Raw genomic sequence first — 14,884 nt, forward strand, 5'->3', positions numbered from 1 at the left:
TTGGCCTATTTTTTGACCAGTAGGAGCCAATTCAAGTTGACTCCTTAGCCCTTTTGGTATAACCCTAGAGCTTTTTGATAGCTTCCTTAACAGCTGGTGTAACAAGTTGTTTCGGATTTGTTTGTACATTTCCTGCCTCAGTCATGAAATTAGCCATATCAGAAATGAAAGTATAGTATTCCACAGAAAGAATCAGTTCACATTCTACAAATATTAACAAGGGAATATTATTAATAATTTTAAGACAGTAAGTTGATACTTGAAATGGACAAATTACTTGAAAGCTAAGAACTACCAATGCTCACTCAAAAAGATAGATAAACCTGTATCTGTTATAGAAATTGAAGTTATAGTTAAAAACTTTCCCACAAAGAAAGCTTCAGGCCCAGATGCCTTCACTGGTGAATTCTAACCAATATTTAAAAAAGAAGTAATATGATCCTACACTAACTCTTCTAGAAAATAAAAAAAGTGGTAGCAATTGCCAGACGTTATAAGAAAACTCTGGATCATTCTCTTCATGAACATAGTCATCAAAACCCTTAACTAGAGGGGAGGAAAAAAAATAGTGTAGATAATAGAGGCTCTGTTCATTCTTCTGGCGACCAAATCAAAGTTGTGACAGAAACAAGGAGCAGCAGCAAGGAAAAATCACCCGGAATCTAGATGAATAAGCCATACAACTAGGGAGAAACCCAAGAAAGCACCCTGCAATGGTAGAAGGTAGGACAGGACGAGGACAAGGGGCTGCCCAGTCTTGAGCGGCTGAGTAGGACAGAGGCTGCAGCAATGGCAGAAACCTCTTAAAGGGGTCACATCCATGAGCGGATTTTCGTGATGACTGACCTGCTCACTCTGAGCACCAGTTGCCCTTTCGGCTGTGTGCTGGGAGCATGAGGGACTTACGGGGAGATACTTTAGGAGTGAGGGTTTAGGGGAGACTCGCACTGTACAGAAGTGCCGGCAGTATCCATTGTTCCCTGTTGAGCTCTCCCACCTCCCAGTGTACAGACACACAGCAGCCATAGCCATAATGTCATCAAACTGGGTAACAGAGGTCACTCCGCCCAGAAGATTCCCTAAAACCCGCCTAGCCCAACTTGTGGCCCCACCTAAACCACAACCAGGTATATCCTCAGTGAGTCAGGAGCACCTTGCTGAGCAGTGCCTAGATTCACACTGGAAGCAGCTGGCCTCGGTTTCTGGTGTGGCCTTTTGAGGCAACTGTAAGCACAGCACCTGTGGATTGCTTGCTGAATCTTAACAGGGGGCCCCGGAGTGGTAGAGGCTTGGGTTAAATTTGGCCTGCATCTGAACCCCTCTCAGGACTGTGCCACTGGACACTTACTTCACAAATCCACACTAATAAGACCGGGAAACTTAGGAAAGGCAGCCAAAATGGGAAGACAAAGAAGCAGAAACCACATGAGAGAACAGAACAGAGATCCAGATATAATGGAGTCAAGCAATCTAACAGACGCAAAATTCAAAATTCAAAAGCTTGATGAACTTTTAGGAAGTGTAGATGAATTCAGCAAAGATATAAAAAAAAATAAAAATGGAAGTTATAAAAGGGAACCAGTCTGAAATGAAGAACACGTTATCTGAGAGAAGTATATTAAATGGAATAAACAAAGTGAATAAAGAAAAGGATTAAAAGTCTACTGCCATGCTACCCTGAACAAGCCCGATCCCATCTGATCTTGGAAGCTAAGCAGGGTCAGGCCTGGTTAGTACTTAGATGGGAGACCACCTGGGAAAACCAGGTGCTGTAGATGTAAAAAAATAAGGGATTGTAAGCTGACAAGTTTCTTGCAATCTGTAAGGTGAATTAAGGGTTGCCTCACCTAAAAAAAAAACAAAAAAAACTAATGCCCTATTTAGAAGATGGGAAAACCAAGGACACGCAATCAGTATGTCAAGAGAGAAGATGCTAAGATTATAAAAATAATTTAAGGAGCACATGGGACACTATTAAGGGTCCGTTTGATCGGCGTAACTGAAGAAAATCAAGATGTTGAACAGCTATTTGAAGAAATAATGATGGCAAACTTCCCTAACCTGGTGAAGGAAATGGACATAAAACCCCAGGAAACTCAGAGAATTACAAATATCAGGGATCCAAAGAGGCCCACACCAAGACACATCTTAATTAAAATGCCAAAGATTAAATATAAGGAAAGAATATTAAAAGCAGCAAGAGAAAAACAGATAGTTACTTATAAGGGAACACCCATACGACTGGCAGCTGATTTCTCAAGAGAGACTATGCAGGACAGAAGGGCTTGGCAAAAATATTCAACAGGATGAAGACCCAGGATCTACAACCAAGAATAATTTATCCAGCAAAGCTATCATTTAGAGATGATGGACAGATAAAGAGCTTCCCAGACAAAAATAAACTAAAGGAATTCACCACCACCAAGCCCGTATTACAGGAAATGTTGGAGGGACTTCTTTAAGAAGGAAGAAACATGTATCAAAAACAGGAATAAAGAATGGTAACAATGCTATATTCCTATCAGTAAGTATCTCATATGGAAAAGAATTAAAAGCTCCAACTAAAAGTGGATGAATGGAAAGGAAAACAAGACCCCTACATGTTGCCTATCAGAGACTCACTTCAGATTAAAAGACATAGACTAAAAAGAGGGCAATGGAAAAACATATTGCTTTGATGGACCTAGAGGGTATTTAAGTCAGACAGATAAAGATAAACACTGTGATTTCACTGCTATGCAGAATCTAAAGAATAAAAAGTACAAACTAATCAAAAACAGACTCACAAATATAGCGGACAATTTGGTGATGGACAGAGGGGAGGGGTGTTTGAGGGGCTGGGAGAATGGGGTTAAGGGTTAAAGAAGTACAAATTAAGAGCTGATGATGGTCTCGGGGTTGGGATGCATGGCATAGGAAATGCAGTTAACATTAATATGTTGGTTAGGTGGAGGATCAGGGGAGGGAGGAGCAATTGGGATTGTTTTACAAACTATATAGATGTCTAACCAATGGGCTATATACTTGAAACTAATTAAGTTAAAATTTTTTTAATGGAAAAAATGGTAACTATGAGGTGATTGATGTGCTAACTATATTGTGATAATTTCATAATAATTTTATAATATGCATATATAAGATGATCATATGGTACACCTTAAATTTGTACAGTTTTGTCAAATTACCCTATAAAGTTGGGGGATAGAACACTTATCATACTGGCTAAAAAGAAAGGATAATACAATTGATTACATGAAAAACAGCTTCTGCATGGTAAAATCACTATAAATTCAAATCAATAATCACCAGGCTAATTTACTTAATACATAAGTAAAATTAGTATGTATTACGGATTAATAAGAAAAAGACTGATAAGATAACCTAATAGAAAAATGAGCAAAGGATATGAAAAAGAAATACAAGTGACTGTTAAATAAATGAAAAATGTACCTTTTTTGTAATAAGGGAAATGCAAATTGAAACGAAAAGGAGATACCATATTTTACCTATCAGATTGGCTAATATCAAAATATTGGTTAATACCACATGTTGGCAAGGGTGTGTGGGAATAGTCATTTCCCACTAAAAGGAACCAGGGCTCCTTAGAGACACGGCCGAATTCAGGAAATGCTTAAGATAAGTCTGAGATATCTTACAGTGACAAAAAGCAAGAAAACTATCCAAGATTAAAGATTTATATCAAAAAGATTTGAGATAAACAAGATTAAATCATTACTAGTGGAGTCTTAAGTGGTAGGCATTGGGTGGTTACTATACAATTCTTTCAGCTCAGCTGCATGAACATTTTTATAATGTAGTGCTAGAGGTAGGTGAAAGGAGATGGGAGCCGACCCGAAGCAGCTCTTACTAGTTAACGGTGAGAGCATCAAAAGATTAATAATGACTGCAGTTGACTGATACACATGAAATAGAAAAGTCTAGTTAATGATAGAATAGTAAATATTTGGAGGGTGCTTGAGTACACTCATTCTGAAAATTAGTAAATAAGAAAAACCAAGCATTTATCTTGCTTTATTACAATCAAAGTAATCAAACAGTTGATAAGGAAGTTTCTTCTTTGGAGAATTTTAGCTAATAAATGTAGAAGGGACAGTATAATTAGAAAATCACCACTTGTATTCTTTAATAAAATTGTGGCTGTCGTTAATAGATGCTAAACCATTGAATGAAAGGCTGATGGTGAGCTGTGATGGACAGATCATGTGACAGCACTTGAAACCACAGTTTCATCTTCTCATCACTAAAAGTGTTGTCCGATTTTAATGTATCTCACAGTGCGATGCTATGGGAAGTATGTAGGCATCTTCAGGGAAGTTTTTCTTGCCCAAAATACCAAATCCACATCTGATCAAACTTCCACATCTATGGACCTAGTTACAGGAAATATGGGGGATAAAGGAGGAAGTTGAATATTACCATAAAAGAAGGCATTAGCAAATGCAGGAATGTGGGAAATCCTACAGGATAAATGATATGTTTTTCTCTACAAATAAACAGCTCGCCTGAAAAACAAAGGGTGAGGAGAGGGGAACTGTTTTAAACCAAGGAACTGTTTTAAGGAACTGTTTTAGATTGAATGTGATACATCCAAATGCAGTATATGGACCTGGTTTGAATCTTCATTTAAATAAACCAACTGTAAAATAGCATTTTTGAAACAATTGGAGAAATTTGAATATGGCCTGATTATTAGATGATTATAAGGAATTATTAATTTTGCTAGGTGTAATAACATTGCGGTATATTTTTTAAAAGTCCTTATCTGTTAGTAATATGTAACTGAAGTATTTAGTGGTGAAATATATTGATATCTGGGATTTGCCTTAAAATACTCTGTAATGGGGAAGAGGTAAATGAAATATGATAAGCCAAATGTTAATCATCGAAACTGAGTAATGAATACTTGGAGATTCATTGTATTTTCTCTCTACTTTTGTATAAGTTTGGAATTTTCTAAAATAAAGAAGTTTTTAAAAAAAATACCACATGGTCATTTTTAAGAAAACAGGAGGTTCTTCAGTGTATACTGAATTTAAGGTAGAATAGTGTGTATGATGATTTACTATTTGAGTTAACAAAGAGGAAAGAAAAGAATATACTCAATGCTAGAATGTCTTTAAAGAAGTCTTTGTAAGAAGCTCCTGTGGGGACAGAGGTAGGAGAAAAGGCTTGTGCACTGTGTAGTATTGAAAAAAATAGATTCTAAAAAAAGTGGAATTACTAACCAAAATTCTAGACACATAACACCTGTGTAAGATTTAGAACAGTAGAATGTTAATGTTGGTAGGGTTTTAGAAATAATTTAGGCCACCTCATTTTAAAACTAAGAAAACTGAAATCTAGAGAGAGATTTTTTAAAAATTTTAATTAGTTTCAAGTATACAGTACATTGGTTAGACATCTATATAGTTCGTAAAATAGTTCACCCCCCAGTTGCTCTGTCCCTCCCCTGACTCTCCACCTAGCCAATGTATTCACTCTAATTGCATTACCTATGCCATACTTCCCCATCCCCGTGTCCATACATCAGCTACTAATTTGTACTTCTTTAACCCTTAACCCCATTCTCCCAGCCCCTCAAACACCCCTCCCCTCTGTCCATCATCAAATTGTCCACTATATTTGTGAGTCTGTTTTTGATTAGTTTGTACTTTTTATTCTTTAGATTCCGCATAAAAGTGAAATCACAAATTATCTTTCTCTATCTGACTTAAATACCCTCTAGGTCCATCAGAGCAATATGTTTTTCCATCCCCCTCCTTTTAGTCTGTATCTTTTAATCTGAAGTGAGTCTCTGATAGGCAACATGTAGGGGTCTTGTTTTCCTTTCCATTCATCCACTCTTTTAGTTGGAGCACTTAATTCTTTTCCATTTGAGGTACTTACTGATAGGAATATAATATTCTTACCATTCTTTATTCCTGTTTTCGATACATGTTTCTTCCTTCTTAAAGAAGTCCTTCCAACATTTCCTGTAATACGGGCTTGGTGGTGGTGAATTCCTTTAGCTTATTTTTGTCTGGGAAGCTCTTTATCTGTCCTTCATCTCTAAATGATAGCTTTGCTGGATAAATTATTCTTGGTTGTAGATCCTGGGTCTTCATCCTGTTGAATATTTTTGCCAAGCCCTTCTGTCCTGCATAGTCTCTCTTGAGAAATCAGCTGCCAGTCGTATGGGTGTTCCCTTATAAGTAACTATCTGTTTTTCTCTTGCTGCTTTTAATATTCTTTCCTTATATTTAATCTTTGGCATTTTAATTAAGATGTGTCTTGGTGTGGGCCTCTTTGGATCCCTGATATTTGTAATTCTCTGAGTTTCCTGGGGTTTTATGTCCATTTCCTTCACCAGGTTAGAGAAGTTTTCCATCATTATTTCTTCAAACAGCTGTTCAAAAATCTTGATTTTCTTCAGTTATGCCGATCAGATGGATATTTGGACCCTTAATAGTGTCCCATATACTCCTTAAATTATTTTTATAGTCTTGGCATCTTTTTTTTTCCCCTCCCTCTTTAATTCCCCACCCCCCTGCCCCACTTCCACCTCTGACCTATGGATGTTGCCATTTCCCCTTAAGGACTGGATCTCTGAAGGCGGAGAGTCTCCCAAAAGTTAATTGAGCATCTTTATAACCAGTGATTTGAACTCTGCATCTGTTAGATTACTTGACTCTATTATATCTGGATCTCTGTTCTTTTCTCTCATATGGTTTCTGCTTCTTCGTCTTCCCATTTTGGCTGCCTTTCCTTATCTGTTTCTATGTACTAAGCAAAGCTCCTAAGTCTGCCGGTCTTATTAGTTTGAATTTGTGAAGTAGGTGTCCAGTGGCACAGTCCTGAGAGAGGCTCAGCTACAGGACAAATTTAGCTCAAGCCTCTGATCTTCCGAGGCCACCTGTTAAGATTCAGCAAGCAATCCACAGATGCTGTGCTTATAGTTGCCTCAAAAGGCCACACCAGAAACGGAGGCCAGCTGTCTCCAGTGTGAGTCTAGGCGCTGCTCAGCAAGGAGCACCTGACTTGCTGAGCATATACCTGGATATGATTGAGTGGGGCCGTCAGTAGGGGGAGGTGAAGTTTCAGGAAATCCTCTGGCAGAGCGACCTCTGTTATCCAATCTGATAACTTCACAGCTCTGGCGGTGCTGTGTGGGAGGGAGGAGGGCGCAGCAGGGAACAATGGATACTGCAGGCACTTCTGTACAGAGCTGATCTCCCCTCGGCCCTCACTCCAACAATATCTCCCTGTAAGTCCCTGGTGCCCCCTGTTGTGCAGCCAACTTGCCATTGGTGCTCTGAGCAAGCAGGTTCGTTGCCTTGTTGCTTGCAGATGCAGCCCCTTTAAGAGGCGCCTGTCGCTGCCACAGCCTGTCTCATTCAGCCACTGGAGACTGGGTCGCCCCACGTCCTTGCCTCGTCCTACCTTCTGTGGTTGCATGATGCTTTCTTGGATCTCTCCCTAGTTGTATGGCTTGTTCATCAAGTTCCCAGGCAATTCTTCCTTGCTGCTGCTGCTTGTTTTCGTCACAACTTTGGTCACCAGAGGGATGAACAGAGTCTCTGTCATCTACGCCATTTTAGTTGCCTCTGAAGCAAGATTTTTTTTTTTTTTTTTTTCGGTTTTGACTGGTCTAAGAGGCAGAATCGTACCCAAGTCTCCTGACTGTCCTCTGTAAAGAAGACAGTGTACAACTATGGTTTAAATTTTAACATCTTAAATTGGATCGAAATGTGAACAATATGTCAGTGCTACTTTGGTGACACAATATCTGCCTTTTTACAGTGTATTCCTATTGTTCTAAGACTTTGTGTGGGAAAATGTTATTTATGCATATCAGGAATGCTGTTGCTGTGGCTTTGTTTTAATAACCTCAGGAAACTCGAATGTTCTAAATATTTCATTCACTGCATTTGGCTTTCAGAAATTTCCTAAGGAATAATGCTTGGCATTCTTCTTGGCCAATTATAAAAGTCTTAAATGTTTGTTCTAAAGTATTCAAGCTATACACAAGGTTTTAAAGTGAAATGCCTCCTCCTCCATATGCCACCAATTGTACTGTACAGACCAATCATTGTTTCTTGGGTAAATGCTTTCAAGTGGTTATTTAAATTGAAGTTTCCCATCATATTCAGAGAATGCAGGAAGCCTGACTTCTGTACGTATCTCATACTGTTTTTTTCTTTTCCACTTGATCCCCTCCTGTATTTCTCTCTTGAGAAATAGGTATCTCTTGTCCATTTGTTGACCCCAGGAGAAGCCAGAGCCTCTGCATCCCTTTCATGGCACCATCCTCTCTGATTAGTTAAAAATTCTTGTCATTGCTGTTTCCTAAATATGACTTGAATCTACTTGCTGCTTCCTATCTCCAGGGATGCTGATTATATCCAGCTCCCTTGTCTTCTCTAGCTGACCTCTCTGGCACATCACTCATTCAGTCTCCAGATTGAGGCTCCTGAAACACAAGTGAGATTACTGTTTTCCTCAAAACCAAAGATTCCTAGTTGCAGTAACTCTTTGGTGCACTCGCTATGTGAATTTTTTATATTGGTCCCAGTCTAATTTATCCACCTCCTCTGTTGCCCTCTTCCTTCTTCCCATCATGTACCCCTACACCATATCAAACTACTTGAATTTCTCAGCATCTCCTGGATGCAATATACTGTTTCCTGCATTTGTGTCTTTGCAGTTGCAGTGCACCTTGCCTGGAATACCTCCACTTTCTGGGCTCAGTAAATTTCTTCTCTAGGCCCAGCTCAAATGTTCCCTCTTGAAAAGTGTTCTGGGACCCTCTCAGTACCTTATTTCCTCCATGATATAGCCCTTGTCAACATGATGTTGTAGCTGCTCAGGCCCTTTATTAGATCAGGGCTGGCAAACTTTCTGTAAATGATCGGGTAGTAGATACTTTTGGCTTTGTGGACTATGTGATCTATCTAGTCTGTCAAGATTACTCAACTTTGTCATTGTAGTTTGAAAGTAGCCATAGACTGTAGATAAATGAATGAGCATGGCTGTGTTTCAATAAATTTTTATTTATGGACACTGGACTTTGAATTTCATATAAATTCACATGTCACAAAACGTTCTTTTGAGTTTTTTCAACCTTTTGAAAATGTAAAGACAATTCTAAGGTCACAGGCCTTGCAGAAACAGGTGGTGGGCTAGATTTGGCTCATGGGCCACCATTTCCAGTCCTTGCATTAGAGCGTGAGCTGTTCAGTGGTAGGTTTTATGTATTTTTGTACATCTCTGCTCTCTACACCCACTGCCATGCCTTAGTTCATTTCTAACCAAATAATGACAGCAATTGTTTGTGGAGTAAATGCTCAAGTTAGGAATTACTTGATATATGGTAGTTTCTAAACAAATGTGAACAATAATGGAGATTAATACTGAGAATTAGTGATCATTTTTTATATTTATTAATAAACATTTTCAGAAAAGAGTGTAAAAAAGTTGCATAATATAGAGGAATATCCCTCTATGTCGAAGATCTGCCAGAAAAGATCTAAGAAATAAGCAAAGAGTCTCTGCTTACGGAAGAGAATATTGAAAAGTGCTCCGCATCCACTATTTGAGTCAAAGATAAGATTAAAATGCCTTCTCTATCTTTTCCTTTTCCTTATACCTGGCCTGGAGAAAATCATATTGTGGCTTTCATCCAGTAGCAGTTAAGTTTTCAGAGGTTTTTTGTTTGTTTGTTTGTTTGTTTGTTTGTTTAATGAGGGTCTGCCTACATTGCGGGTGTAGGCAGTGGCCTTGTGGTTTGAATCAGGCACATAGACTATGTTTGAGTCCTGGCGCAGCACTGATCCTCTCTGTGCCCTTTGCCACATCACCAAATCATCTAAGGCTCAGTTTCCTCATTGCTGTAATGGCAAAAGTTACATAATACCTGGCTTGCATGAAAAGTAGAGATAATATATTAAAAATGGAATATGTAATGCCAGCATCTGGCTTAAAGTGGGCACCAAATAAATACTACCTGCTTTTATTATTTATTTCCCCTCAGCATTAGTCTATTTTCTTTTGGTATTTACAAGAGTTGTGAGAGAGGGTTAAGGTTTACAGGAGTACCTTGAATGTTTCAGTAAGTTATATTCAAACAGTGTAATCCAGCAACTTTCAATCTTTGTTTTTATTTTTATATAACCTGTAAATACTGCCAACTTTACTGGTTTCTTTAGTCTCCCTTTTTTTAAAAAAATTTGTTTTAAAGATTTTTATTAGAATATAGCTAACATACAATAGTGCATTAGTTTCAGGTAAACGTTGAATAACATTTAGGTATAAACGTTATTCAACATTTATACCTAAAGAAGTGATCACCATGATAAGTTCAGCAATCATCTGACACCATACAACGCTATCATTTAGTCGTCTTTTTAGAAATAAAAAAGTCCTTGAATACCAGGCATTAGAAAGTATTATGTGTGATCATCTTAACATTTGAACATTGATTTGGAAAAGGAAGGCAGGGCATTCTTACTTTGAAGTCTAGTATCATACTCCATACCCTGGGACTCATAGTTAAGAATAATATGTGTGTATAATACTTTGTGTCTGTGACTACCTTTTCATATTGTTCTTAAAATATCTTATTGCTCCCCATAAAAATTGTCAGAATATCTGTTCACAGCACAGTGTGTTGTGTCTTTGGACTAGTCAGGGAATGTCCTCTTTTGTTAAATAAACAACCTGATTAGCTAGATAAAGTGAAGGGATGTTTATAAGTCATTTTATAAACTGGCTTTGTGTCTACTTGTTCCTCCTGTTTAGGGAAAAAAAAATTGTTAATGGGTAAAATGGCTTTAAAACTCTAGGAACTGAAACTACTAATGCTTGGCCTTGTGATAATTTACTGATTTAATTTGAACAAGTTATTTCACCTCACACTCAGCTTTACTTATCTTTTAAACATAGAGTCATTGTGCACAAGAACTTGTGGTAGCTGTTCTATAAAACATTCTATGAGTACGCTCCTATTTATTTGGAATCCAAGCAAGTGCAGATAATTACTATTATGTTGGTCTTATTTTTAAGAAGGGATACACACGATTAGGATTTGTAGAAGCAATTTGCAGGGCGTATTACAGATTTGATAGGACGCAGTCCTTGTACCATCTGGGTTACCATCAGAGCTCTCTGGCAGTAATGGTGGTGCTGAGGGGCTGTCAGATGCTAAGGGAATGAGATGATGTTGGGTGCATTACTGCATGCAGTTTTCTGGAAATTAGTAATATGTCTAAGACATATAGCTTGCTAATCAGGATTTCCCATGATGTAGATTATCACCATAGATAATCTAACTTTTTAAGGAAAATATTTCCAGAACTTTAACCTGGGATACCTGGAATATATCTACCACTACTATACTCTTGGTGGTGGGAATGGAAACTTGCATGACACCAATGGGAGTGGAGGGTAGGTAGAGGGAATGGAGAAAGCTCTTCTAGCTAGAGCTTTGCAAATGCTCATGTCGTCCTTCGGTTAGCCTTATCTTGGCTGGAAGAATGTGAGACTGTTGTTTTCCAAATCTCAGTCTCTCCCTCTTCTTAGCCCACATCCACATTTATGATTGTCCACCAGAAATATTCATTAGACATCTCATTGAACTCTGAAAATCATATGTTCAAAGGACAACCTCCCTATAGTTACTTCTTCCATGGACCCTTCCACATTCTCCTTGGAGGGCAGCCCTCATCATGTCAGTCACCTGGTCCTGCAGATTCTTCCTTTTGTATAACTGAAAACCTGTCTCTTCCTTCCAACTCCAGTTTCTGTCCCTGTTCTTTCCCAGACTGAATCAACTGCAGAAACATTCTGTTACCAGGCTTGTCCATCTCCAGCCCAAGTCAAAGTGACTTTTCTAAAACCCAGATTGGGCTATGTCATTTCTTTGCTTAAACAACTTCAGTTATTTACCCATTGCCTTCAGGTTGCAAACTAAACTCTTTATAATTGGACTCCTCCCTTTTTTCAACTTCCCTAAGTAACCCAGTCTACATGCTTTCTGCGTTCTTCGCACCCCCCACCCCTGCTTTAACCTCCCCACCACATACACACACACACACTTCTACCCTTGACCTACGGATGTTGCTGTCTCCCCTTAAGAACTGGATCTCTGAAGGTGTGGGCGTCTCCTTCCATGTGCTTGCGGCATGCACCCAGGGCCTGGTGCACCCAGGGGGCCAGGTGCACCCCAGGCCTGGCGCACCCAGGGTATGGTCCGTGGCTCCACCTGGGGCGCAAACCCAGGACCTTCTGCATGTAAAGCAGACGTGCTAACCACTACACTATGGAGCCATCCCTGCATTCCTTTTTAAAAGCAGTTTTTCATTCAGTCTGGTCCATTCTTTCATTTACTCATCAAACATTTATTGGCAATTTATATGGGTCAAGCTGTATGCTTAGGGAATTGGGTTTAAGGCAGTCAGCAGAACAGATCCTTAGACATTTCATTGACCTCTCACAGTGTTAATCAGGATAGACTGGGTTATGCTGCAGAAACAGATTTACTCCCAAATCTCATTGTTTTAACACAAGAGTTCATTTCTTGTTATTATAGCTGTCAGTCATGAGTTTTCAGAAGCTCAGCTCCACATAGGAACTGTCTTCCATTCAGGGACTCAGGTTTATAGCTATACCAACTGGAACTCACCATGTCCTTGGACACTGTGACAGAGGAAGAGAGAGACTGGATGTGCTTCTCCCTGCCTCAGCCCAGAAGCGACACATGTCTCTTGCTCATATGTCATTTGCCAGAACTAGTCTAATAGCCCCATCTAACAGAAAAGGGGGCTGGATACTGTAGGCAAGAACATGAAATACCTAGTGAGCATTGTGGTCTCTGGCAGAGTCACTGAAATATATTTAGTCACCTGAATTCTTGTTGGTTTCATCCACTGGACTTTTAATTTCTCAAGAGCTGAGGTTGTGTCTGCTTTGCTTTTATGTCCACAGCACATGATCACACAATAGGCTTTTCTGATAAGGTGTTTTTTTTTTTAATAAATGTTCTTCTTGAGCTTGGATTCAACTCAAGTCACTTTCTTTAAGAAACCTTCCCTTACCATCCTTCTACTGCCTCCCCAGCTTGGGTTAGGTGTCTCTTTCAGTGTCATTGAATACCTCAACCAAAGCACTCCTTACTCTGTTATTACTCTTTTTTTCCTTTCTTTCTCCACTTAATTTCTTTCAGTGGCTTTTTAAAATATTCTTTTGAAAATTTGCATTAAGTAATGTTAAAGCAATTTTTTAAAAACTAAGAAATAAAACATTACTGCGCCAGTTAAAGTCCTTTATGTAAATCATCTCCCATTAGGTTTATCATTCCCACACATTTCTTTATTCTTTCACTCACACCTGTCCCCAATAATTATAATGATTTTCTTCTGTGTCAGTGTGGATAACAAGTTGTGTCAGCAGGACTACCTGTATCATGAATCCAAGAGTTCATATACGGGTGGGCGTGTTCTGTGGGTACATTTATCCATCTCTGCATGCACCAGTATCACCTGTCTCGATGACGAGAGCTTCATAAAAGATCTGATACCTGGTCAGCCAGTTCACCACCTTGATCTGCGTCAATTGCAGAGGTTTTAATTTCTGGCTCATGATAATGCTTAATGAATGTTTGTTGAATAAATGACAAACTTTTTTTTCCTTAGTGTGTCATTTTCAAAATCATTTAGGAGCTTTGCCATTTAATTTTTTTTCAGATCATTTTATATTTAAAAATGAAGCATCAGAATAAAAATTTAGTGACCAGAATACCACTTACTGTTCTGTAAGGTAGAGAAGGGGTTAAAGCCTCTGGCTAAAGTAAGGAATATATTTTTCCCCCCTAGTAAATTGTTGATGGGTTGTCAAGGAAACATACTGAAGAGAACTATTTACTGGTAATAGTGTCTGCTTTGAAGTGTGACTACAAAGTAATGAGACTTGCTTTCTCCAGCCTCAGTTTTATATATGGTCTTACCTCATAGTCATGATTTGAATGTGCAAAGCAGTAACACTTGCTAGATTTACTAATTAATATTTCACATTGATTGAAATTTAGAAATTGAATTATACCTTATGTTAGCGATTTCCTTTGCTTTAGCTCTGAAATGTCCCTGTAAAGATCTTTCTATGACCTGATTGGATGGCCCTAATCAGCCTTTGAAGTAAATGCTTAGGTTTACAGTGGCTGGTTAAAAACACTTTGGGCTGCCAGGAAGTGGGAGAACTCTAGGAAGAAAGACTACATGTTACTTATATAACGAATCGGTGAAAGATTAACCCCCTTTTCTACTCCTTTCTTCTTGAATCTTCCTTGCAGATTAGATAATGACTTAATGCCATTGTCTAGAGTTGTTTTTGGAGGACCTTTTTTTTTTTCAGCTTTTTAACTTGAATTAACAAACATGATTATATTTGGGTTTATTTTTCTTTTGATAAGGAATTTTTTTAATGTGCCATTGGCTACAGTTTTAAAGGAGAATGGGTATGGCATTGATCTCCTTTTTTATGGAAATAGTGTATTATTTTAGCTTTATGATTTAATATTATAAAACTAAGGGTAACATTCTGGAAGATCACTCTCCTGGAGTGTAGACTCTGAAGAAAAAAGACTCCTTTAGCTTTAAAAAAAAAATTACTGTGATCTTAAAACTAGTTTTATTTTATTGCGATGAAGTTCATATAACATTAACATTATTTTAAAGTGAACAAGTCAGTGGCATTTAGCAACCACCACTTTTATTTAGTTTCAAAACGCTTATCATTCCAAAATAAAACCCTGTATCTGTTAAGTAGTTACTCTCATTCTTTCCTTCTCCCAGTTCCTGGCAACCACCAATCTTTCTGTCTCTGTGGATTTACC

The 14,884-nt window shown here is 38.4% G+C and overlaps 1 protein-coding gene and 1 non-coding gene across 3 annotated transcripts in view; both read left to right on the forward strand.

The window, feature by feature from the left end:
• Window positions 1-14,884, forward strand: part of NUDT3 (nudix hydrolase 3) — a 92,054-nt gene that overhangs the window by 30,646 nt on the left and 46,524 nt on the right. The window lies entirely within an intron of this gene.
• LOC112476161 lies at window positions 1,660-1,778 on the forward strand. Its single transcript, XR_003044977.1, has one exon. It is a non-coding gene; the product is annotated as a 5S ribosomal RNA (ribosomal RNA).

This window comes from Pteropus alecto, unplaced genomic scaffold, assembly GCF_000325575.1.
Source record: "Pteropus alecto unplaced genomic scaffold, ASM32557v1 scaffold202, whole genome shotgun sequence".
Classification (NCBI taxonomy): domain Eukaryota; kingdom Metazoa; phylum Chordata; class Mammalia; order Chiroptera; family Pteropodidae; genus Pteropus; species Pteropus alecto.